The following is a 21,664-nucleotide window of genomic DNA, read 5'->3' on the forward strand; positions in this document are numbered from 1 at the left end:
ACTTTCTTGTTATTTTCATAGACATTTGAAAAAGTATGGCGTCTGTATGCGTTTACGTATGAAATTTTGATACTTCCCACAATATCTAACGTACGTAAAACGTACGTAACACTTGAATATTGGGATCGCTAATAGGACTTACGGAGTACCGTTCCTGTTCAAGAGTTATTCAGTAAACACGAGTTAAAGGAAGTACGTAGTATCGATGTCAACGATTCGTTAGCTGGACTAGTCTTGTGACGTAACCAGTGGTTTGCGGCAGATATGTGGTTCGCGTATAACTCCTGTGCATGTACGTAACACATTGACTCTAGGAAATAGTTATGGAATGTTTTCTCGAAACCATTTTATTATGCTTGATAAAGACCATCAACGATGGTCTGAAACACCACAAGTATAAGTTATTCCAATGATAAGATCTGTAATCCAGAACGCGTGAAGTCCGCGGCTTTTTCCCGAGGGGGTAGACAGAGATCACAGATCTCCACTTGCTACAGTCCTGGCATACCTGTCCCGATTCATCCACTATCATGACTTTCACCAAGCATGCTCATCGGTTATAGGAATTATTTTATCACATTATTTTCTAGGTCTTTTTAAGTATTTTATATAATATTTTTCATTTTCATATTTATTATTTTTTGTGTAAACTGTTGTTATTTTTAAATAACTTTAAATGGCGGAAGGATTCCGTTAAATTACATTTCAAAACATGATTTCAATTCAGCGTACAGCTCATTTGAAGTTAGTATATTCTGAATCCAAGGACCATAAATACTCCTAAGTTCTTCTGGAAAGTCTAAGCCAAGTCGGCTTTACAAATAGCCGCAAATTGATTGTTGTCAACGTTCTATTTGTATAAAATCGTTTAAACGAATAGTTTCACGAAATAATTAAAAGCAAATTAAGTCACGCAGTACGGCAAAATTACGAAATATAAGAATGTGAATAGATCAGTATTCAAAGTGTATTCTACTACTGAACTTGGCCTATATGAGTAGAAAATTCAAATGTTAGTCCTTGTACAAGCTATGAATAGGAAAAAAATAGCTTGAGCGTGTGAAGAATAGTATGCTGTACTGGCTTTGATATTGAAACTTACAGTTGTGTTAAAGTTATTATGGTTTTATATTAAAGCTACGATTTAATTCCCGATTAGTTAAATACTGATTTAATGTATTGGATAGGGTAACTGAACGGTAACTTATAATACTAATTGTTGAGTAATGAAATAATAATTAGATTAATAGCTCAAAATCCTTTTATAATTTTTCATATCTTTCCATGATAAAATTACTTGGCTTCCGAGCACTTGTTAATGAACGATTATGTTTGTCCACGAATTTCCAGTAAAGTAATACCTAATCATGGTTCGTTTTTTATTTAAATCAATTATATTTCAACTTGTAGAACAGTCCAAGTTTGTGTGAAATGAATTGTATATTTTTGAAAGGTGTGGTAAATAATAATAATATCGTTATTATTTTTTCATATAAGGACGGTGTAATTTTTCTAAACTCTATTTACTATTAATATTAATATGGGCTATCATATAGCATGTTTTACTTATGTAATAAAATTACAACAGTAAGTAAATATATAACAATTTTAAATTATAACAAATATGAAGCGTGGGACTGCCAAAGACAATAAATGTATTACAACACACATTGTTGCGAAATCTGTGCGTTACCCTACCTGGATTGTAGATAATAGTGACTTGATTTGTTAACTCAATGTAAATCTGGATGTACTTACGTTCCTAATTGTATGTAACTATATAAATAACAGGAGCTGGAATAAGTTTTAGTCCCTGAAGGAGATCTGAAAAGGAGATTATTTCCCGTTCACCTAAAGAAATTTGTCTCAGGCACTTTGAAGGGGTTCCGATGTATATAACAAATCTAAACTGTATATGCAACATTTGTAAACATTGGCAATCAGTTTATGTTTATATATATATTGTTTTAATCCAATATCATTATTGGATTAAAACAATATATATTGTTTCTGTCACTGGCTCTGTATGATACACTGGCTCTGTATCATACAGAGCCAGTGAATTTAACGTGTACCCTGGCTTAGTGGTACATCCACTAAGCCAGGGTACTATCACAATTGCGAAGGATTTTTGTTTATAAGTTATCAAAAATTAAATTATATAATCAGTTTAAGAAGCAAAGCCATACTGTTTAAAATATTTTGTTTTTATTATTAATGTGATTTTAATAAACTTAACGTAATATTTTTATTTTATTTTTATAAGTTTTCACTAATAAACAAGATGATTGCTGCCTGCTGACATTTTCGAGTCAGCTGTCATTCCATTGCTTTAAAGTATTATTTTCATAATAATTATTAATCAATTATCAAAGTTTTCACAAGACTATATTACCGATAACATACTCTAACTGGTCACTCTCGCAACACTTGTGCGAGGAATATTTGTAAAATCGAGGACGTATCCGATTTGCAATCAAAATATACTTTATATGCAAAATCTACCAATTACGACGTCTAGACTAACATAATAATTAAGCGTTAAACTCGTGATTGTGAGAGCTTATTAAGTCTTATTATAGAAAGGAAAAATCTTCTGTCTGTATAGACTTCTTTACTGTACAGTGGTGTTAAAAAAATATTACGTTATCTAAATGACAGATAACAATATGATATTATTATTTGTTATCGATGTGTTGCCATAGTAACGCGATTGCAAAGTTTATATTCGCAATATTTCTATGAAGTTTTTTTTTGTTGAAAAACTGTAAATGTATGTATCCTTTTATACAGATATTTAACTAAAAGTGTAATAACTTAAGTATATTATTAACCATTAATTAAGAACCCCGTATTTCCAGTAGCATTCTCAAACCTATGGTAAATCTTTTATTTGCGTAATAATACGCGGAGCTGGGACTTCTCTCTTAGCAGGCTATAAAAAGAAAAAAATGAAAAATCGTCTTGATTCCTTCTAGTTATTAATTTGGTTTAAATAGGCAATAACTGGGTATGTTCAAATAGAATCCAAAAATTATAATTAAATGATTAATGATTAGCTCTTAGTCAGTTAAAATTTGGGTTTTTTATAAATTTGTATTATTTTAGTGATTACGGTATAAATTTTCGTAAGTTTTACATTAGCAGTTCTATAAATGTGATCGGCAAGCATTCGTTATTGTCATTTGCAGGACGTTTCAGTTACATTTATATCCAGAGTCGAAGAAATTGAAACTGAATATTAGCGACCGAACAAAATATAAAATTCCTATTTTAATCAAAATAATTAAATACATTCATTATTTCAATATTTTTGTGTATTATCGGGTGAATCCATGACCTCACACTAGTTCCGTTAATGGCGGACTCACGGAGAAGAATATTAATATGATTACAAAAGAATAAATATTCATATCTAATAATTGTTATTCCGTCCTCAAGCTACAATTTTTGCTGTTGAGACATCCGTACGTGAATAAAAGGCCGTTTCGCTTTCACATATTACTAAGCTGATTCGGATGAAATTATTAGTAGATAGTAAATGCTTAGTTTTATTTTTAATCTTTGTTTATACATATGCAGTAGCAAGTAGGTGATTACTTAAGTAGCCTTTTGTTATATACAACAAAACAATTGACACTAATCCTGGAAGTGTAAGTCCGCTTAATAATAATCTCGTATAAAGAATGAGCTTACAAGTTATTTACAATGATTTTCAGAAACGAAACTTAGCGTTATGTTCAACTCTCGTGTGTCAATAATGTATTGGTTTCTGACAGCCTTTTAAGGTGAAATACGTATTTTCATATTGATAAAAAAAATTATTTGTAATACAGCTTGCTTGATTTAAAATTTAAGCCCATTTATCACATTAAACTTAAATGTTCTGCCTTTGTTTAATTAAACTCTTTATTTGAAGCTGGATAACAACTGTCTTTTATCATTAAATTTGGGTGTTGTTCCCAGGAGAATGTAAGTGCATGCTCCTATTTCACCATGACTCCTGCTGATAGAGGACAAAATTTGTTTTATTATTATTAATTACTTAAGATGTGGAACATTGTTGCAGCTCCTTACAAACGTTGTGAAACACAAAAACTTGGCGATTAAAAAGAGTGGCGGAGAGTTTATTGCCAGTTCGTCTCTTCCGTTCTACGCCTTTGATTTGAGAACTGGCAGTGAATGTAAAATTAGAAGCATTTCCTATACTATTCTGTATTCGACGCCCATAAGTGTATATTGTGTTACCTATATGAATAAATGTTTTTTTTTGAATACATGAGTTTATAATTAACATAAAATTAGTGGGTTGTGACGCTGCATTAACAAAAAACTAACTTGGATTTTTTAAGGGTTCCCCAATCTAAGTGACAATTCAATATAAGTGTATCGGAAGTATCGGAAACGTAATTGTTATAATTTATGAGTGTGACAATTGACATCGACATTGTAACAATGGATGAGTGTGAGAAAAACTAAAGTGCTAATTTTGGCTTCAAGCGTGCGATGATTTGGTATACGCTTCTAATTATTTACTAAAATACATATATGTAACTTAACTAATGTTTGGTTACATAACTCGCGCTGTATTTGTCATGAAAGAAACCAGGTATATACACACACATCATTAAATAATTTCAACACTCATAAGTCTTGAAGCTGTTAAGACGCTTTTAATTATCACAATTTACGAACTCGTGACAAACTGTATTCTATTCTTGTCTTTGAATAAAATCCATATAATAGTGCCAGTTATATGAATGAATTAATTAATTTTATAATGAAAGAAAGGCTCTTATGATTACTTTCACATTCTTATTTATATTTATTTAAATGTATTGCTTTGGTTCTTACAGTCGTATATATGTCGCTCCGGGAATTTGAGCTTATAAGTACGAGTATCTAAGTCACTATTCGATCTTACTGTATGTTTTATTCTAGGGCACAAAATGGCTCGCTGATAATGTTTGGACGACAAAGAACTTTTGGGGTCATACAGAAAGGTGATACTAACACCATATCGTGAACGTAAAAACCATCCGGCTTCAGAGGCTACAACGGGCTGGATATGCTGCTCGGGTGGAGGAAGAGTACCGCGAAGGTGTTCCATCCCATACGGTCACCTCGGACGAAGGCAAAGTCACGGCAGGCAAGTTTCGACGGTTGGATGGTGTTCACGAGCACCAAGCAATGGTAATCACGAACTGAATGCTATAAGCATAAAACAAGGCCAGGTTATTTATCGATCAGGCCTTAACCATATATAGGTACAACCATGCTGATGACTTACTTTCCGTTACTTGTAAACTGTTCTGCCTAGATAGACTGGTGACCCAAGAAGGTAATAAATTCCTGTTTTTAAATAGAACAGAAAGTAAAAAGTATCCTATAGCAATATAAAATTATTTAGACTGAAATTATTAGTCTTTTGGAAGTCGCCGAATCAATTGGCGCGGAAATAACACGTCGTATTGATATCTTTTTCGGAGTCGAATAAAATTTTGCTTAAAAAAATTCAAGCTTTTTCGTATTTTCATAGTTATAATAAGTTGCAGCCAACTTGCATAACTATATTTTACTAGAAATATCTTGAATCTTGAAGTGTCATGCTTTAAGTATTGCGTAATAGTTGGTAATGCTCTGAGCATACGGAAGCGAAGGACTGGGGCTGTTTATTCTCCACTTTCTAAAAAGGGTCGAAAAGGTTATCTTTTGTACTGCGACTTCCTAGAAAGGTCATCATTGTATTCAGTTCATATATTGCATATTTTTCAAACTAAATCATCTAGATTATATTGCAGTGGATCTACATCCATATTCTGATGTCAGATAACATCTGTTTCTTCGATACTGTTTATCTATAGCAATGGAAAGAAGTCTATGCCGACGTTGTTTACCATTAGCGTAGGTACTAATTATTAATTACGCCCATAGATGGATGCTATACCACGACATCAGGTTTGAGCTATAATTGAGTTTTATAACTGTAACAGACCAAAACCCTTCTCCTGGAAAACGTATCAATGAAAGAGATATTCCGAGCCCCGTATTATTATTGTCTCTGTCCCTCCTTTAAACGGCTTTCGTTAGATTTGATCCAGCATGTGGAAGCCGTCACAACTTTTATTATTATTTTATAAAAGCCCCTGGTTCAGAGGCTTATCTGATGTTATGTGATTCCGCTTAGGACTTCTGGAACTTCACACTATAAAAATATTTTTAGTATTGTGATCATCAAAGATGATTGATAATGTTTTCGTAATTTTTTCGTATTACATTAACCTTTTCCACATTCAAAGTAGTAGCCCCGAATAACCATGACTTGCAAAAACATATGATAGGTGATGATGACTTGCAATAATGAAGACTTCACATGTCGTCACCAAAAATATGTTAGATATATATATATATGAGCTATTTGTTAAATAAAGTTTTTGAAATTTTTCTCATAATTGATTGATACATGCTATTTTCTGTTTCGATATACGGATGCCAGACATAGGCATATACTATCCGCCACAGAAAGAAAGAATCATGAAAGCAAAGCAAAGAAGCAAAAAAATAATTGACCGAATCGAGAACAAAAATGTGAAGGCAAGCAAAATTTAAAGATTACTGTGGCATTAATTTATAGTCAAACCTGCATTTCACTACATTAAATGCTACCTAATAAAGTCAATATGTATACAACAGCGCTAATATTAGCAGTACAGTACACAGTACAGGCGTTTAATAGATTCGTTTCGAAAGGAGAAATAAAAAATAATATCGCTCGCGTATGTTTATTTAATAATATTCTCTATGCAAAATGTTTGGGCTAAAATAACTCTCCGAAAATCAAAAAAAAATTCCACTCCAACCCTTTTTTCTAAAAGTTATAACTGACTAGTCAATACTCAAAAACTGAATACTGTATGTATGTATGTACCGTAGCGAGCAGTGATTGCATAGTGGTTCAAACATGCGACGGTATCCTGCGTTCAAATGACGGCTGTGGACTAATGGATTTTTCTTTTCATAAGCGCAATTATTGCTCGTACTGTAGGACAAACACTCGGAAGAAACCGTTTTGACTGAGAAGAAAATATCGACGACTTTAAGACCTGTATTCACTGTGATTAGTGATTAAAGCGGGTGATTAGTGCAAGTAGTGTCCAATTATTGTTTAGTGGCTCTGTTTAGTAAATTCAGTAGTCTGTAGTAGCTGTCAATCAGCAAGTATGGAAGAACATCGAGAAGCGTGCTTAAATTGCAATCTTCTTCCAATTGGAACAAGTTCTGAAAGAAGTATTAAACGCGGTGAAAGAAGTTTTGGAATCTTAACTTGCAAGAACAAAAAAAGTATGGGTTCAAAAATGTATTAATAGAAGACACATTAATGGCAGCCGAAGATACTACGACAGATACTACTTTGCTCTCAGGTTGACCGAAGAGTCCTTTAACATACTACTCAACCTCGTTGCACCCATCATACAGAAAATGTATTTATGAGACCTTACAGGCAAAAGTAAAATTGCACGCCATTTTATACTTATTGGCTAATGGAATTAGTTTTACGCATCTTGCAACACCTATTCAGAGTACCAAGATCGACAGCTTGTAACATCATATCCGAAGCATGCTAGAAAATGACATGATTTGACAGACACGATGCGAGTGAGGGGAGCACGCGCACGCGACGCGGCGTCAGTACTCGCAGTTCACTAGCAAAAAATTGAACAAGTTTCAAATCATTTTACTACGCAAGCAACTAATCACCTTCACTAATCACTAATCACTAGCACTCGCACTAATCAAAGTGAATACAGGGCTTTAAATAAAAACTATCAAAAAAACAGATATACCAAAACCCAAATAGCATATAGTTAAAGTGCCACTGTATTACTTTGTATGTATATTTATACTGTAAAAGTTAACGATATGCAAAAAAGGATTGAATGTTTTTAACTCTTACGCAAGGTTCGTGTTCATTGTCGCTGTAACTAAGTCTTAAAGTAAATGTTTGCATTGTAATGTTTTTCGCACATTTGCACGAAGTAATTACTGCACTGCAAGCTTACCACATTACTTCAATAACTAAGATATACCTGGACTGGAATAAAGAAAATTTAAGCGTTCAAAACTTCCAATTTTCGAACTACTAGGAATCCAATTTTCTAACTACTAGGAACTAAGAGAACATGAGATAAACAGGAGGAAATTGCTTTGTGATTTGTTTATTTTTATTGCAAAGCCACCTTAATTTTATTTGCTTAAGTAAGTAAATAAGTTGCGTAAATCCTTTAACGTGTAGAAACGTTATTTAAATAAACAGAAGCTTCGTGATAAGTTGTCCTCTTGAGAGACTGCCATTTTAAATTCAAATATTGACTTAATTTTGTTACATTTGTCACTTAACTAAGAAGTCTCTAATCTAAAGACACCCAAATTTGATTTAGTTCTCTCTATATGTAGGAATGATTGCAATATGGAGTAGTACTGCTCCTCGTTATACGATAATGGACAACTGTAATTTATTTTCTCTTATTATCATAAATCAAGGTTTCTAATAAGGAAGAAAAGTACATCAAGTTAATGTTATTATATGCTTATATAGCCATATCATTATTATTTATACTATTATCATTATCACTAGCTATTTTACATTACTACACAGTACATGTAAAATTATTAACCGATTCAATCGGTTATTGCTATTTTGAACCTTCACTATTAACAGCTGTTTCTGAATTGTAATTGCTGTGATGAAAAAGACGGTCAAATCAAAGTCATCAAAGATCGAGTCTCTAGTGGATAGTCATACGTATTTATGTCGTAATTCTAAAGCTATAAATTATATATAACAAAACACATTATACTAAAGATATAGCCAAAGTTGATAATACATAATATTTACAAATATTCTCAACTATTATAAAAGGAAAATCTCAATAAAAAATATTTAATATATTCAAGTAAGTAATACCTAATTTGGCTGTTATGTGATGGTGTGAAAGCGAGGGTGTGTGTGTGGGGCGTGCTTATGATGCAGGTAATTTAGCGCTATAGATATTGTTTATACCTTTCAAACATATCCTGTGATAGATTAAACACGTCAAGGCTTAAATATTGATAGTATGTCTGGGCTGCGCGATACAAGTTTTGCACAAATGTTAATGTGAGAATCGTAAAACAAAGCATGATTAACAGTCTTGTAGGCAGGGACATAGAAGTGCAAAATTGTGGTTATATGCGTTTAGTTATTTTTTAACTTTTCCCTTTTCTATGCGACTCTTTATTCTTTGGTGCTTCTCCCTTTATGGAGGTTGACTCACTTAAACTCAATTATACCACCCTCAGAAGGTAACACAGATGTTGACATGATGAAGTCTACGTCATTCTGCAAATTTTTGGGTCTAATCAAACATGTATACCTACGTGAGCGTAGTTAATAAAAATTACCTTAATCATGATAATCATACGTATTTTTCGCACGTTATCGCGATAAGCGATCTTGAATGCGGACGATTTCATGAAATAGCCAATTATCGTGTTTTATTCTTAATATGCAATTACATATGTACATATTCTTATTGTTGTATAAAGGAAGTGAAAAATACATTAATGAATATTATAAATTTGTATGACGAATAATAAAATACATTAATGAATATTATAAATTTTATGATAATGTTCTTTTAAATAATATGTTTCTATACTTTGCTGTATTACTAATCCGATAGCAAATTTAATTTAGGGATAATTAAGTATTTTTTGGATTGTTTCGATTCACTAGTTTTTGACTTTATACGTTACAAACATATCTCTATGATGGTATAGTAAGTGATGATAATCTTCCTGTTTATTTTTACTCTACTTACGTACAAATTTAAATTGCGGACTTACAAATACAATTAACAAAATAATTGCACAGCCCAGGTAGACACACGACCTCAGGGTAGATACCAAACAAACGCCAATTTACGGAAAAGATGGATAATTAGAAAATTCGCCTATTATTTGAATACGAAGCAATATTGCAGAAACATCGTGTGCAACACAACACAATATGAACTGTTACTAAATTTAAATAAAATATATATTTTCAAAGATCTCATAAGCCAGATCAAGTAATATGCCATTAATGGCCATAAATTTACTTATTTATTGATTTATATACATATTACGAGTATAAGAGAAAACATTGAGACAATATACTACCCCAAAACATTGTTAAACAAAACTGTATGTTTTAAATAAATGATATATTCATATATTAATGTCAATAATAAATAATATTCAATCTTTAAGATAAAATAACCATAATACTGCTAACATAAATTAATAAAACAAACAACAATAACTACAATAACAACCTTAAAATATAATAACTAAAACATATTATTAAAAGGACTCAAACAAAATATACGAAACAGAAAATATAAGTTAATAAAGTACATAAATAGATTTAAAAAAAGGAAACTGTATTGTTACTACTGCAAAATGTAGTCTAAAATCCGCTTCCTAAAATATTTCTGCACATCGTCTTTTGTAAGTTGGAAAATGTCTACATTTTCATGAATGTTAGCTAAATACAGAGACACATGGAACACTTGTAAATACATATTAAAATTCGTCCCTGACTTTCGGTCGCATCGCCTAAACCTTTCATTCAGTGACGATGAATTAAGCAATTTCACTTAAATAAATTCATATTACAAAAGGTAAAACAAATATAGATTTATTTGCATCCTTGTGCAACCTTGTTATGGACAATTTGAAAACAATACCATTCTAGCGCTTCAAAACATTTCGCGACCGTAAATGGTAAAATTATTCAGATCACTCGTTAGTTTTGTGCAAGTGAAACATAAAATATTCATTTCACTAAAACACGAGACGATTTTTTGTTTGCATAATATACAACAAAGTGTAAATTTTAATATATGGTAAAACCAATACGGATAATCTTATCTTTGAGGAAAAATGAGAAACATTTTTTTTATCAATAAAACGTTTCATAGATAAAAAAATATTAATATAAAATTTAATGAATCGATGTCAATTAAAAAATACAAGGTGTACTCGTAATTAATTAAACTTTTATACAGCGTGTAACGTGTGCATTTACTTTCTATGACCATTGCCCCTACAAACGTGACCAACCTATCTCATCGCAAATCGCATTTCGCAAGAATAACTCTATCTTATGAAACTGATATGACAACCGACTGTGTATTTATTAAGAAAATCTTACAGCATTGTTATGTGTAGCCGTAGTAATACTAAATGCTCTAGTGGTTTCAAGGTGTCAAATTATGCATACTCGCCGTAATAAGGACCGTGGGACATATTTGTATAAGCTACTTAAAGCCGGCACCGGTGCGGGACCCACGTTGCCTCTTGTTCCGGTGTGTCTGTGTAAGACTGGGACATATTTAGTATACCTACACTATAGAACTTGAGATTATTTTCTAGAGAAATACTACCGTATACCGTATTAGAACACTAATAATTTTAGAAGATGTGCATTAGTATAAAAGATTCCTATATAATCAAACCAGAAACTATAAACTACAAGTAGTTTGACAATAACAATGTTTGTGAATTCGTGTGGCGTGACCGCATCTCGGCTTGGCTTAGTTCTGTCTACAATAACTTCCTGAAACATAGCCTGAGAAACGTTGTTACTCCCGTTTGTCAAAAACGTATTGGTGACATCGGGAATCAAGGTTTACGTTAATTTTTTAAACTTTAACCTCGATAAAGTCCATAAAGCTTAGTTTGACATGTCCGGAATTCGAATAATGATATATTGTAACAGTTTAACTCTGTCGTCATTTCGTCATAAGTCTGCTATCAAAATCATAGATCATAGAGGGTCTGTACCTACACGAAAGTGACAAATTTTTGACACGAGGGTCATGTTAAGAAATTAATATGAAATCCAGGTCAACCTTTCAACAGTCTCAGTTACCTTAAGAGTTAGAACTTTTCCATTCTCATCACCGTGTAAATTCTACCGGATTATATGGTATTGAATAATACACCGAGATGATTGCCCAATAGTGATAATTATAAAAAATTGCCTCTAAACTATGCGTAAATTATTCAGGGTTGTAACAGAGCAATAAAGGTATCACATTCTTCTTACTTAATAGACTTCTTTTAAATAATTCTTAAGTTTATCTCACATACACAGAAGTCACTTCAGTATGCTTCTTTGGTGTCATATTTAAATAATAATAAAACATAGATGACACATTTAGACACATTTATAGATGACTGTGTAACAAACAAATATATTGTCTATGTTTTACACATACTCTTAAAAAGCAAGTGTCGAACTTTTAGGGTAGACGTGCTACCAGTTCTTTAAAAACTTACACTAGATTTTATTACATTCTAAACTATGACCTTTTATGACTATTATCTTTTATCACGAACGCTCGGCACTGATACATTAAAAACAACTTAAGAAATTAAACATTCAATTTAAAATTTAAAAATTCAATTATAAAATCTAAAGGAAACTTGATTTCAAAGTGTGATATGGATATCCAGACCTATCTCGTATAGCAAAACGATATCTTCTGTAAGAAGGGACTAATGGTGTATCTAGAGGGTATCTACAGGAAATTGAAATTTAGTTCATAGGTTATCGGAATCAACCTGATTCTTAAACATCTTAAACGATATATCAATTAATTTTCTACGATTCTCCAGTTACAACATCTTAAAGTGCGCAGGTTTCGTATATTAACTTTTCGAGATAACATAAGATTATAATTTGCGTATGTTATATTTATTTAATTAATAATAATATAACATATATCTATTTAAATAATCTTTGACAGCCCTAACGCAACAACCGGGTCAGATTTAGAAAATAATTATTTTCGAAGTACGTAAAAATATTGTTATGTAATGAACGGTCCAAGATAGCTTACGCATTGCGTTTACGCTTAATGGTCGTTTATACAATATACGTAATTTAATCATAGTACATAATACAATTACCGATGGCAACATATAGGGCAAATTTGCAAGTTAAATTATATTTTTGTACAGTCGGGATTCAAACACACGACCACTGATTTCACATCCGTTAAAAGTATGGTTCTAAAATAAGATGAAATTAATTAATTACTATTAGTATAAGAAAAAATAAACCAAACCTCGCCTTTGCCTTTAATTTTATACATATATTTACGTGGATTATATCATATATATCGAGAATCGTTAATTTGTTTTTATTATATTCTTCTTTTTGTCCTACTTACTACTACGATAACCTAGACTGCTTCGATACTGGATTATCCAACACTATTGTTAATTTATATACCAGTTCATTATTTCCTGAGAACGTGCTAACTGTTCAACGTATGCTTTTACGATATAGATTTGAGGTAAGCCTTGTTTATCATTATGTAAAAAAGACATCCATGTAAACTCCCTCGATTTAACGACAACTTCCTAAAGCGTCGAAAACAATTGGCTTTGGTTGGTTTAGCTTGTCTTCCATACAATAATACACTCTATTATAGCATTACGCCCACTCTCAATAACGACAACTATTGAGTAATAAAGTACTTTTTAAATTGCTACAATGAGTAAAAACTGCGCTTTATATGTTCTTTTATCGCTTTATTATCCTAGCCTGCAATTAACACGACTATATAACACGATAATGCATACGTACTTTCTAAGAAATTCGTTCTTTTGTTTACAAATTGGGATTGCTTGCACGTGTAGACTGTTGTTGACCAGGACTAATAAGTGGGAGACATGGATTATCTATACCTTTTATTTACTCCATTTAACTACAACTCTCTATAAGGCTATAAAAAGCACAGTCCCTTCAGTGTTGTTAAATATAGAGTTTACACAATTTGAACTTTATGAATTGTCGACCCAGTAAACCTGTTGAATGTTATGTAAGTTTGTGTAATAAAAGTTTAAGCCGTATAATCAACATTGGAAGTTACGACCTTCTATATCACGAAATGCCACCCTAATTAAAATGTCTGGACTTACGCATTAAAAATAGAATTCACTTCAGAATATTAATAAAATCGAACAACGTTTGGCTGAATAATCTGACAATCAGGCTCTTAGCTATTCACTAACTCAGCTGGAAGCTTTGACGGTTGCCATGACAACAATTTTCATTATAAGACGCCATGTTTAAAATCGCTCTTCTTTCGTAAACAGGATGATCTGTATTTTAGTCAGTTTCCATTTTGTATTTTATTGGCTGTGAAATACTTCTGCAAAGTTTTGGACCGTAGTTTGAAGGGATGTTTCGTGACCGCCGAAATCGTAATACTTGATACGAATGTAATGTCCACCATGCTAACTGGCTCAGCTCTGATATCACCGATCACGTGGGTAGGTCTTTTCATGACTTTTCCTTGGCATATGACTTGACAGAAATAGTCCCTGTAATTACGCAAATAGCTGATGTGCATGGTCACAAACCATTTTTGTTGGACTTCTTCTAACCTACCTTCCAAGTCTACGTAGATCCACCTTTTGTTTTAGTCAGGTCACTAGTATGGCGTACTGTGCCTACTACGCCCCCTGAACCCTTGCCGTTTTGTGGACTGTCGCCATATTTGTCGTTATAGGTCAGCAGATTAGGACGGGATGAGATCTTTCTTTGCGTTCTATCCTTGGGGGCCTATGTGCTTATGGTCGGATGCTTCAGAGTCAATTGCTTACTCTGTCCCCGAAGTGGTTTTGCGTGGCATGGAGCTCTTTATTAAATTTTCTGTTGCGCCCATTGGTGCCGAGCCCTGGTTTAAACCTTCTTGCAAGTTACCTCGCGTCAAAATTGAGTATGCTTTAAAGCGTGGAAGTTGTTAAAAAAGCAAATAACTCTGCCTTGAAGTCCTTCTAACAGGAGATTGGGCATTGTGTGCGCATATTGCCAGAGCGGCCCTGTCTGAGCCTTCTGGTTTCTCGCCAAGCCTGTCCCAGGAGATTTGTGTCAGCCCTCTGTTCCACCCCTACACAGAAAGGTCATGTCCAACTCCACTTTAGATGACCAAGATGACCATCACCAGCATGTCGTGCTAATGTGATGGTTTCCTGGTATTTTATTTCGATGCCGAAATCATATTCAGGCAACATGTTGTCCGCAAACGTATGTATTATCCCTGAAAAAATCATAAATCAAGTGGGCCTCATAGCGCCCAAGAGTGCTGCATATTTATCCTCCTGAGTTGCCTCCACTCCTAACGCACCTTTTTCCTTTACTCATTCCGAAGTGGTGAATAATAAGGGATACTATTAACAGCCAGCTCGGCCACATTGGGTGTGGCATACAGCGAAGCTTACAGAAAAAAACAACCAAAGTGATTTGAAAGAGGTGTTGGACGCTTTTGAAACACTCTCCTTAGATATACAGTTTAGCGGCTATTTGGAAGTAAAGGCTAAATTAGACTCCAAGAAGCTTGGTGTGCTAAGCAAGTCGAGACGGTTATTAACTCTGGGTAATCGCTTGCAATTGTATAAAGCGAAAATTTTGCCCCACATGGAATGTTGATCTCATCTGTGTATGGGAGTTTCTCAGCACTAGCATCTACTTGACCGTATTCAACCAAGAGCGGTTGGAAGCGTCGACGACCAGCCCCTTTCTGAGTGGCTTGATCTCCTGGCGTTGCGATACATGGTGTCTCTCTACATTGAGTTGAACCAATGAATATATTGTAAAATTTATTTTACGCTTGTCTTTCCGTATTTTATTTAAATAAGCGGGATATTATAAATTACGTTAGAAAAAGAAACTGATACATATAAAACAAACATATAAATTTTTATTTGAATGATACGGAACTCATAGGATCTGTTAGACTCTAAAAGGAAAATAAACAGTATTAACTAAATCATGTTACGTAAACATCTTGCACCCCAAGGAAGCTTAACTAAAGTGCACTTAATAAACGGAAGGTGAACATACCAGCTAATTGGAGCTTATCTCTAAGCAAATCTATAAGCCTCGGCAATTATTTCGTGAATACTACTAATAGTTTAGGAGCTATAGTAGGGCTAATCGCGGCCCATGTACACAAAAACTGAACACCTGTGACGCCACGAAGCGTAGGGGTGTGTTGCCAGTTTTATAATAAATAAAAGGAATGCTACTGTCATCAGGGACAATTTATATTTTAATGAAGTAATTAAATGCACAAACTAACAATCTATATATCAGTAAAATATGAGTGTAGGTAACATTGTGAAACTACAGAAGGCACTTAAAGTAGTTTGATCTCTTAACCAGCACTTTATTGATCCAGGCTTCCTTCGACTCTGCAACAATGGACATTTTACATAAATAATCAAGTGCTCAAGTCTAATAAATATATTTCTCAGAACACGCTGTATACTTATAATGACATTAGATTTGACTTCCTTTTGCTAATATTTTTTGTGATAATAATCTTGGAAGGAAGTGTGCCTTCGCTAACACAAATAAATGCTGTATTATTATAATTATATTGTAGTATTTCAAGTTATAACATTACAAAATGGTTATGGGGGCTTTCTCAGTTTTTATCACATTGATTAAGGCAAGAAAACAAACTCAAATACCTCTGTATTTCAAGACATTTCTGGGTTCAGAAAATTATTGTTTTATGTTATGAAATGAAATTTCGAAATCAGCTAAATCATTGTCTAAACGAAAATCCTTAGAGACGCATAAAATCCAATTGCATTAGAATTCTTACGATAAGCAAACACTTTCCACGAAGGCCTTAGTTAGAAATAATTACGAAAACCCTGCTGTCAATTACAAATAGATGATGTATAGAAGAATGTCACTCATTGCTCAATGCTCATTGTATACTAAAAGATTAAACATATTATAGGTATATGTTGTATATAGATAGACTTAAACAACTGTCGTAACTCATTTTATAAAGGCATAATTCAGCGTGCTTGCGCAACCGTTCTACATGTAAATGTTTGGGTCTAAGAGAGAAAGACTTAGAATCCCGTTTTTCAAAAACGTGTTGGATTTAACACAGTTAACAGTCAAACGACTCTCGTACCCTATGACAACGCCTGTAACAGGCATGCATCACGACTCCAATTGAGTTATGGTACCGCGCAAATTATTATTTCTGACATCAAGGCTGTATAGTTTAAGCTATATAAAACATTCAAACAGAGGCTTCGCGATCGCAATGGCTGTAGCATTATGAATCTCTCTTTGGAATAAATAACATAAAAAAATCAGTGTCGCTACAACCTTATTAAGTCTGGGCCTCAGATTTTTTAATCTGTTTCATGGTCGTTTGTCAATCTAATAGGCAAGTAGGGGATCAGGTTCATGTGCCTGTAGGTACGATTCCACCAAAATAGTGTGCGGCACATTTGTTAATAAATATTTGCTTAAAACAATAGCAGAACACGTATCACTGAGCGCGTATCGCATTTGGCTGCTGTGTCTACCGACAATGCTATGTGAAACTTTGTGCGAGCTCAGCGTTGCATATTTGTTCACGAACTTGTTTACTGAGAATTTTGATTGTGGCAGTTGATGCTTTTGGATTAGATATGAATTTAATGAAACCATATCCCGCTCAGCATGAAAAAAGATCAAAAGTAAGAATATTTAATTATTGGTCTAGCAGAGTGAGGCGTATTGTGGAAAATGTGTTCGGGATTTTGAGCTGTATTTTGCGTACTATGAAAACCTTTAGCTTCAGAAAAATAAAAACACTGACATGTTGTTACTTGCATAAATTTTTTGATGACACAAAAGTCTTCTTCTAGACTTTATATTTCTTCGTTTCACTGCGGCGATACCATGACAGTTCAACCGAAACAATACGCGCCTTTGTTGTAAAAAGAAAAAAATATACATATATCGTTGTTATGTTTCGATTTTTGTGAAGGTTTGCACATTAAGTTTTGTTAGTCATTAGTTATCTATGAAATGTTTCGAGTCTAAGGCAAGCCGGTTTTATCACGATGTTTTCTATTTTTCTAAGTTATTTTTCTTTCTATTAGCCCAGCTTCTATCAGCTACATTGATGGTGCATGATTCGGAGCATGACTAGTGGCGAATTATCCTCACTTGGCATAATTGTAGTGTAGTGTCTTTTTAGGGGGCAAACGGGCAGGAGGCTCACCTGATGTTAAGTGATACCGCCCATGGACACTCTCAACGCTAGAGGGCTCACCGTTGCAACTACCTTGCCTCACAGATTAGGAAATACTTTTCATATAATTATAACATAAACAATAGCGCTAGACTTGCGTATGACAATATTCCTGAATACCTACAATTACAAAACCCAATACTCGGTCTGAGACTGTATTACTTTAAGGCCCAGTCTTCAGTTAAGACATTTAACGTGAACTTCAAGTTGTTCGTAGAGTGCATAACACATTTTAAGTGCAATCACGTAATATTTGTCTTCACTTAAATGTCGGGGTCATGTTTTTATAAACGCAAACACCAGACGAATATAATATATATATTATTCTAAAGCAGTATATTTCTAATATCATTATAGCCAAAGAACAGGACTTGCTAACTGGAAGTAAATTAATTTAACTTCTTTTCTGACGTTAATCAGTGTACTTGTTTAACTATATGAATAAAGTTATTTTGACTATGAATTTGACAAGACGCGGGGACGTAAGCGTAAGTTTCATTATAATTTTCTTATAGGTCCAGACATCGTTGGTACGTTAACAAAGAGCCGAAATACAATAAATAAAATAATGACGAATTAATTGTGTTGTTGGTAAATATAATTAATATTTCTTTAACGGATACAAATTGATGGCAGACTTTGTAATATAATAAAATCTTGTTACAATATTTTTAACCTACATAGTAATAATAAAGTTTGATCCTGCCGACAGTGTACCTTTGACGCTGGCAGCATTTCCTCGCTGTATTGCGATACTTATTCGTTGAGCGGGAAAGCACCACCTCTGGGAAATGTTTTATTTACGTTAAACAAGGTTTATGTAACGATAGCGACCCTTTTTTTAATATAATAAAATAGGAAAAAATATATAATGTTGTCATTTTGTTGATCATTTTAAATTCTATATTTTTTAAGTGTAAATAATATAAGCTACTTGAAATCCTTACGAGTAGGGTACAGAATGTAGATGTTTTAGATAGATTAGGGCTCCGAGTACCGATTAACCACATTAGGCATGGGAAAAGGCAGCTATTGCTGGATGAGTCGCCGGCGCACATTAATTTACTAAGAGATTCAATACGCGTGCATTACTTACGTGACTTTGCGAACTTTGCGGCCGGTGGCTCCCGGTGGAGGTCTTCTGGGATATGAAGGATACTCTCTCAAAGGCTGACAATGCACCGACTAAAATGGGTGGCAATGTGCGGCGATGACCGTATGGACTACCTTTTTCGTAGTAGTAGTCGTAGTGTCCCATAGGGGGGAGGGGGGAGTCTATGGTATAAAAGAAAGTTTAGGATTTTTTTTATTTTTATTGAATTATTGCTTAGCTTAGCTTAGCTTAACGGTAGAAAGATAATAATTTTTTACATGAATAACAGAGCAAAAATGGTTTTTAAACTCGCTTTCACGCGAATTATAAACATTTAACCAAGTCGACATTATCGCAAGCTCAATTTCACTACTTGGTATGTTGACATTTCGTGTGTCGAGATCGAACATGCTTTTAAATTCTTGGCATTTAATTACAGATTAAAACAGTGTCGTTTATTTACGAAAGCATCACAAATTTAATATAGCAGTCTCTATGGAATTTTTATTAATTGATTTTAAGTTTTGTTACAAAATTAAATACTATCAAGTTAATGTTTTCTTGGCTTTCATAAGTAAGACAATGTTATTCATGTAACTAATCATATCAAACATATATACAGTATTTACTATATTATTTACCTACATAGAAAATTAAAACAAATTTAAAAGTTTGATCCCTGTCTCAGTGTACCTTTGTATCAAGTTAATCAATGTTTTAAAATATTATTTGAAAATACCATTTGCCTGGAATCTTCTTGCAGGTCATAAATTCATAGCTAAAATAAACATAACATTTACCATACAAAATTATTACGCTATTTGTTTCCAATTTAATCAATTAAACAACAAAATACTTTCCCAATTTACTCAGTTGCTTTGCAGAGTTTTGTAATTCCCACAAACACAGTTGCATCGTCTAAACATTTTTCTTTTTTTCTTTCTTGGCCTGCACGCTTTGTGCGTCAGCCATGCAAAAAAGTTAGGAAGTGTGTTATTAGATTTATTTAATTGGAATGGAAATTGGATCGGAATTTGAATTATAATTTAATAATTTTTTGAAAACTGAAACTGGAAAACTAAAATTCTATATACATCCATATTTATATTAGATAGAAGGAATGGAAGGAATTTTAATGGACAAAAGTGAGGAAATAAAAGCGGAACGGTCATGTTCAGGACAGGCAAAGAATATATGATTAAAATCCCCAACAGCTCATTGCCACAGTGACATATATCGTTAGGTAAAAGGTTAGCCATGCAAGGGAATGCATGCATGGCCGAGCCTCATACACATTGAAATCCACGGTTTAGGAGGTATGACCACCTGAATCGTGCTGTAATATCAACCTTTAGTCTGACTTGGAGAACGTTTGTCCAAGAATTCACTAACTGAGATTTAGGAAGAAGAGCCAACTCACAAGAAAAGTTTTTGTACGGAACCAGATCTCCGTCATTGACCGCAGCCTTGGCACGTCTGAACGTTACTGTCAGTAATCAATGTCAATTTGGTACAAACTACCAAATTAACATTTTGTAATCTGGGTTTGGCACATTCCGTACATTACGCGAGTTATGTAACATAACATTAGTTAAGTTACATACAAATATTTTAGTTAATAATTAGAAGCGTAAACCAAATATAGACAACCATCGCACAGTTGAAGCCAAAACTGGACCCTTTAGTTTTTGCCACACTTATAAATTGTATTTTAACATTCTTCTTTTCCATAATGTCCAATAACAACAGTTTACGGTAAAAACCGCCTTTACCGGGGAGGACGTAGACCTTTACTTAGTACTTCGCTCAGTCCAGTGACCTTCCGTCCTGCCCTTCAAGCGATTAGCCACCCCACGACGGCTCAAGCCAAGGTCCGAGTCTCACAGGAGACGCCCTTGCGCTAGTCGCGGGAAAAACGCCCATTGCGGCTCGCCAAAACAGCCCGTGCTGAGATGTAAAGTTCCTTAATGCCTACAGCAAGATTTCATACAAAAAAAACATTATTTACAGTTTCAGTTAGAGAGTTTTATTTAAACATCTCCATACAACAACCCCCACCGAACTTAATTCGCTCATTAATAATAAAAATATAATAATAATTATTACAGTGTACAGCTTTCTAAAACCCTCGGGGGTATACAGCCAGTCGGAGGCACTCTCTTCAACAGTTACATTACACTTAGCAATTAACATTTTATTATTTTGCATTTATTCTATCGTTAATGGTAAATATAGACTGTAAAAACCCTGTGTTATTTTACACCCTGATGACACTGGAAGCGCTGCTAAAGATTTCCATACAATTTTCTAGGAAAGTGCCTTAACTTTGCATATTAAGAACGTCATATCACATTAAGACATACCTATTACACTCCTACACGCTTTAACGCCTCACGTATTTCTCGCAAACATCAAATGT

This window comes from Pieris brassicae, chromosome Z, assembly GCF_905147105.1.
Source record: "Pieris brassicae chromosome Z, ilPieBrab1.1, whole genome shotgun sequence".
Lineage (NCBI taxonomy): Eukaryota > Metazoa > Arthropoda > Insecta > Lepidoptera > Pieridae > Pieris > Pieris brassicae.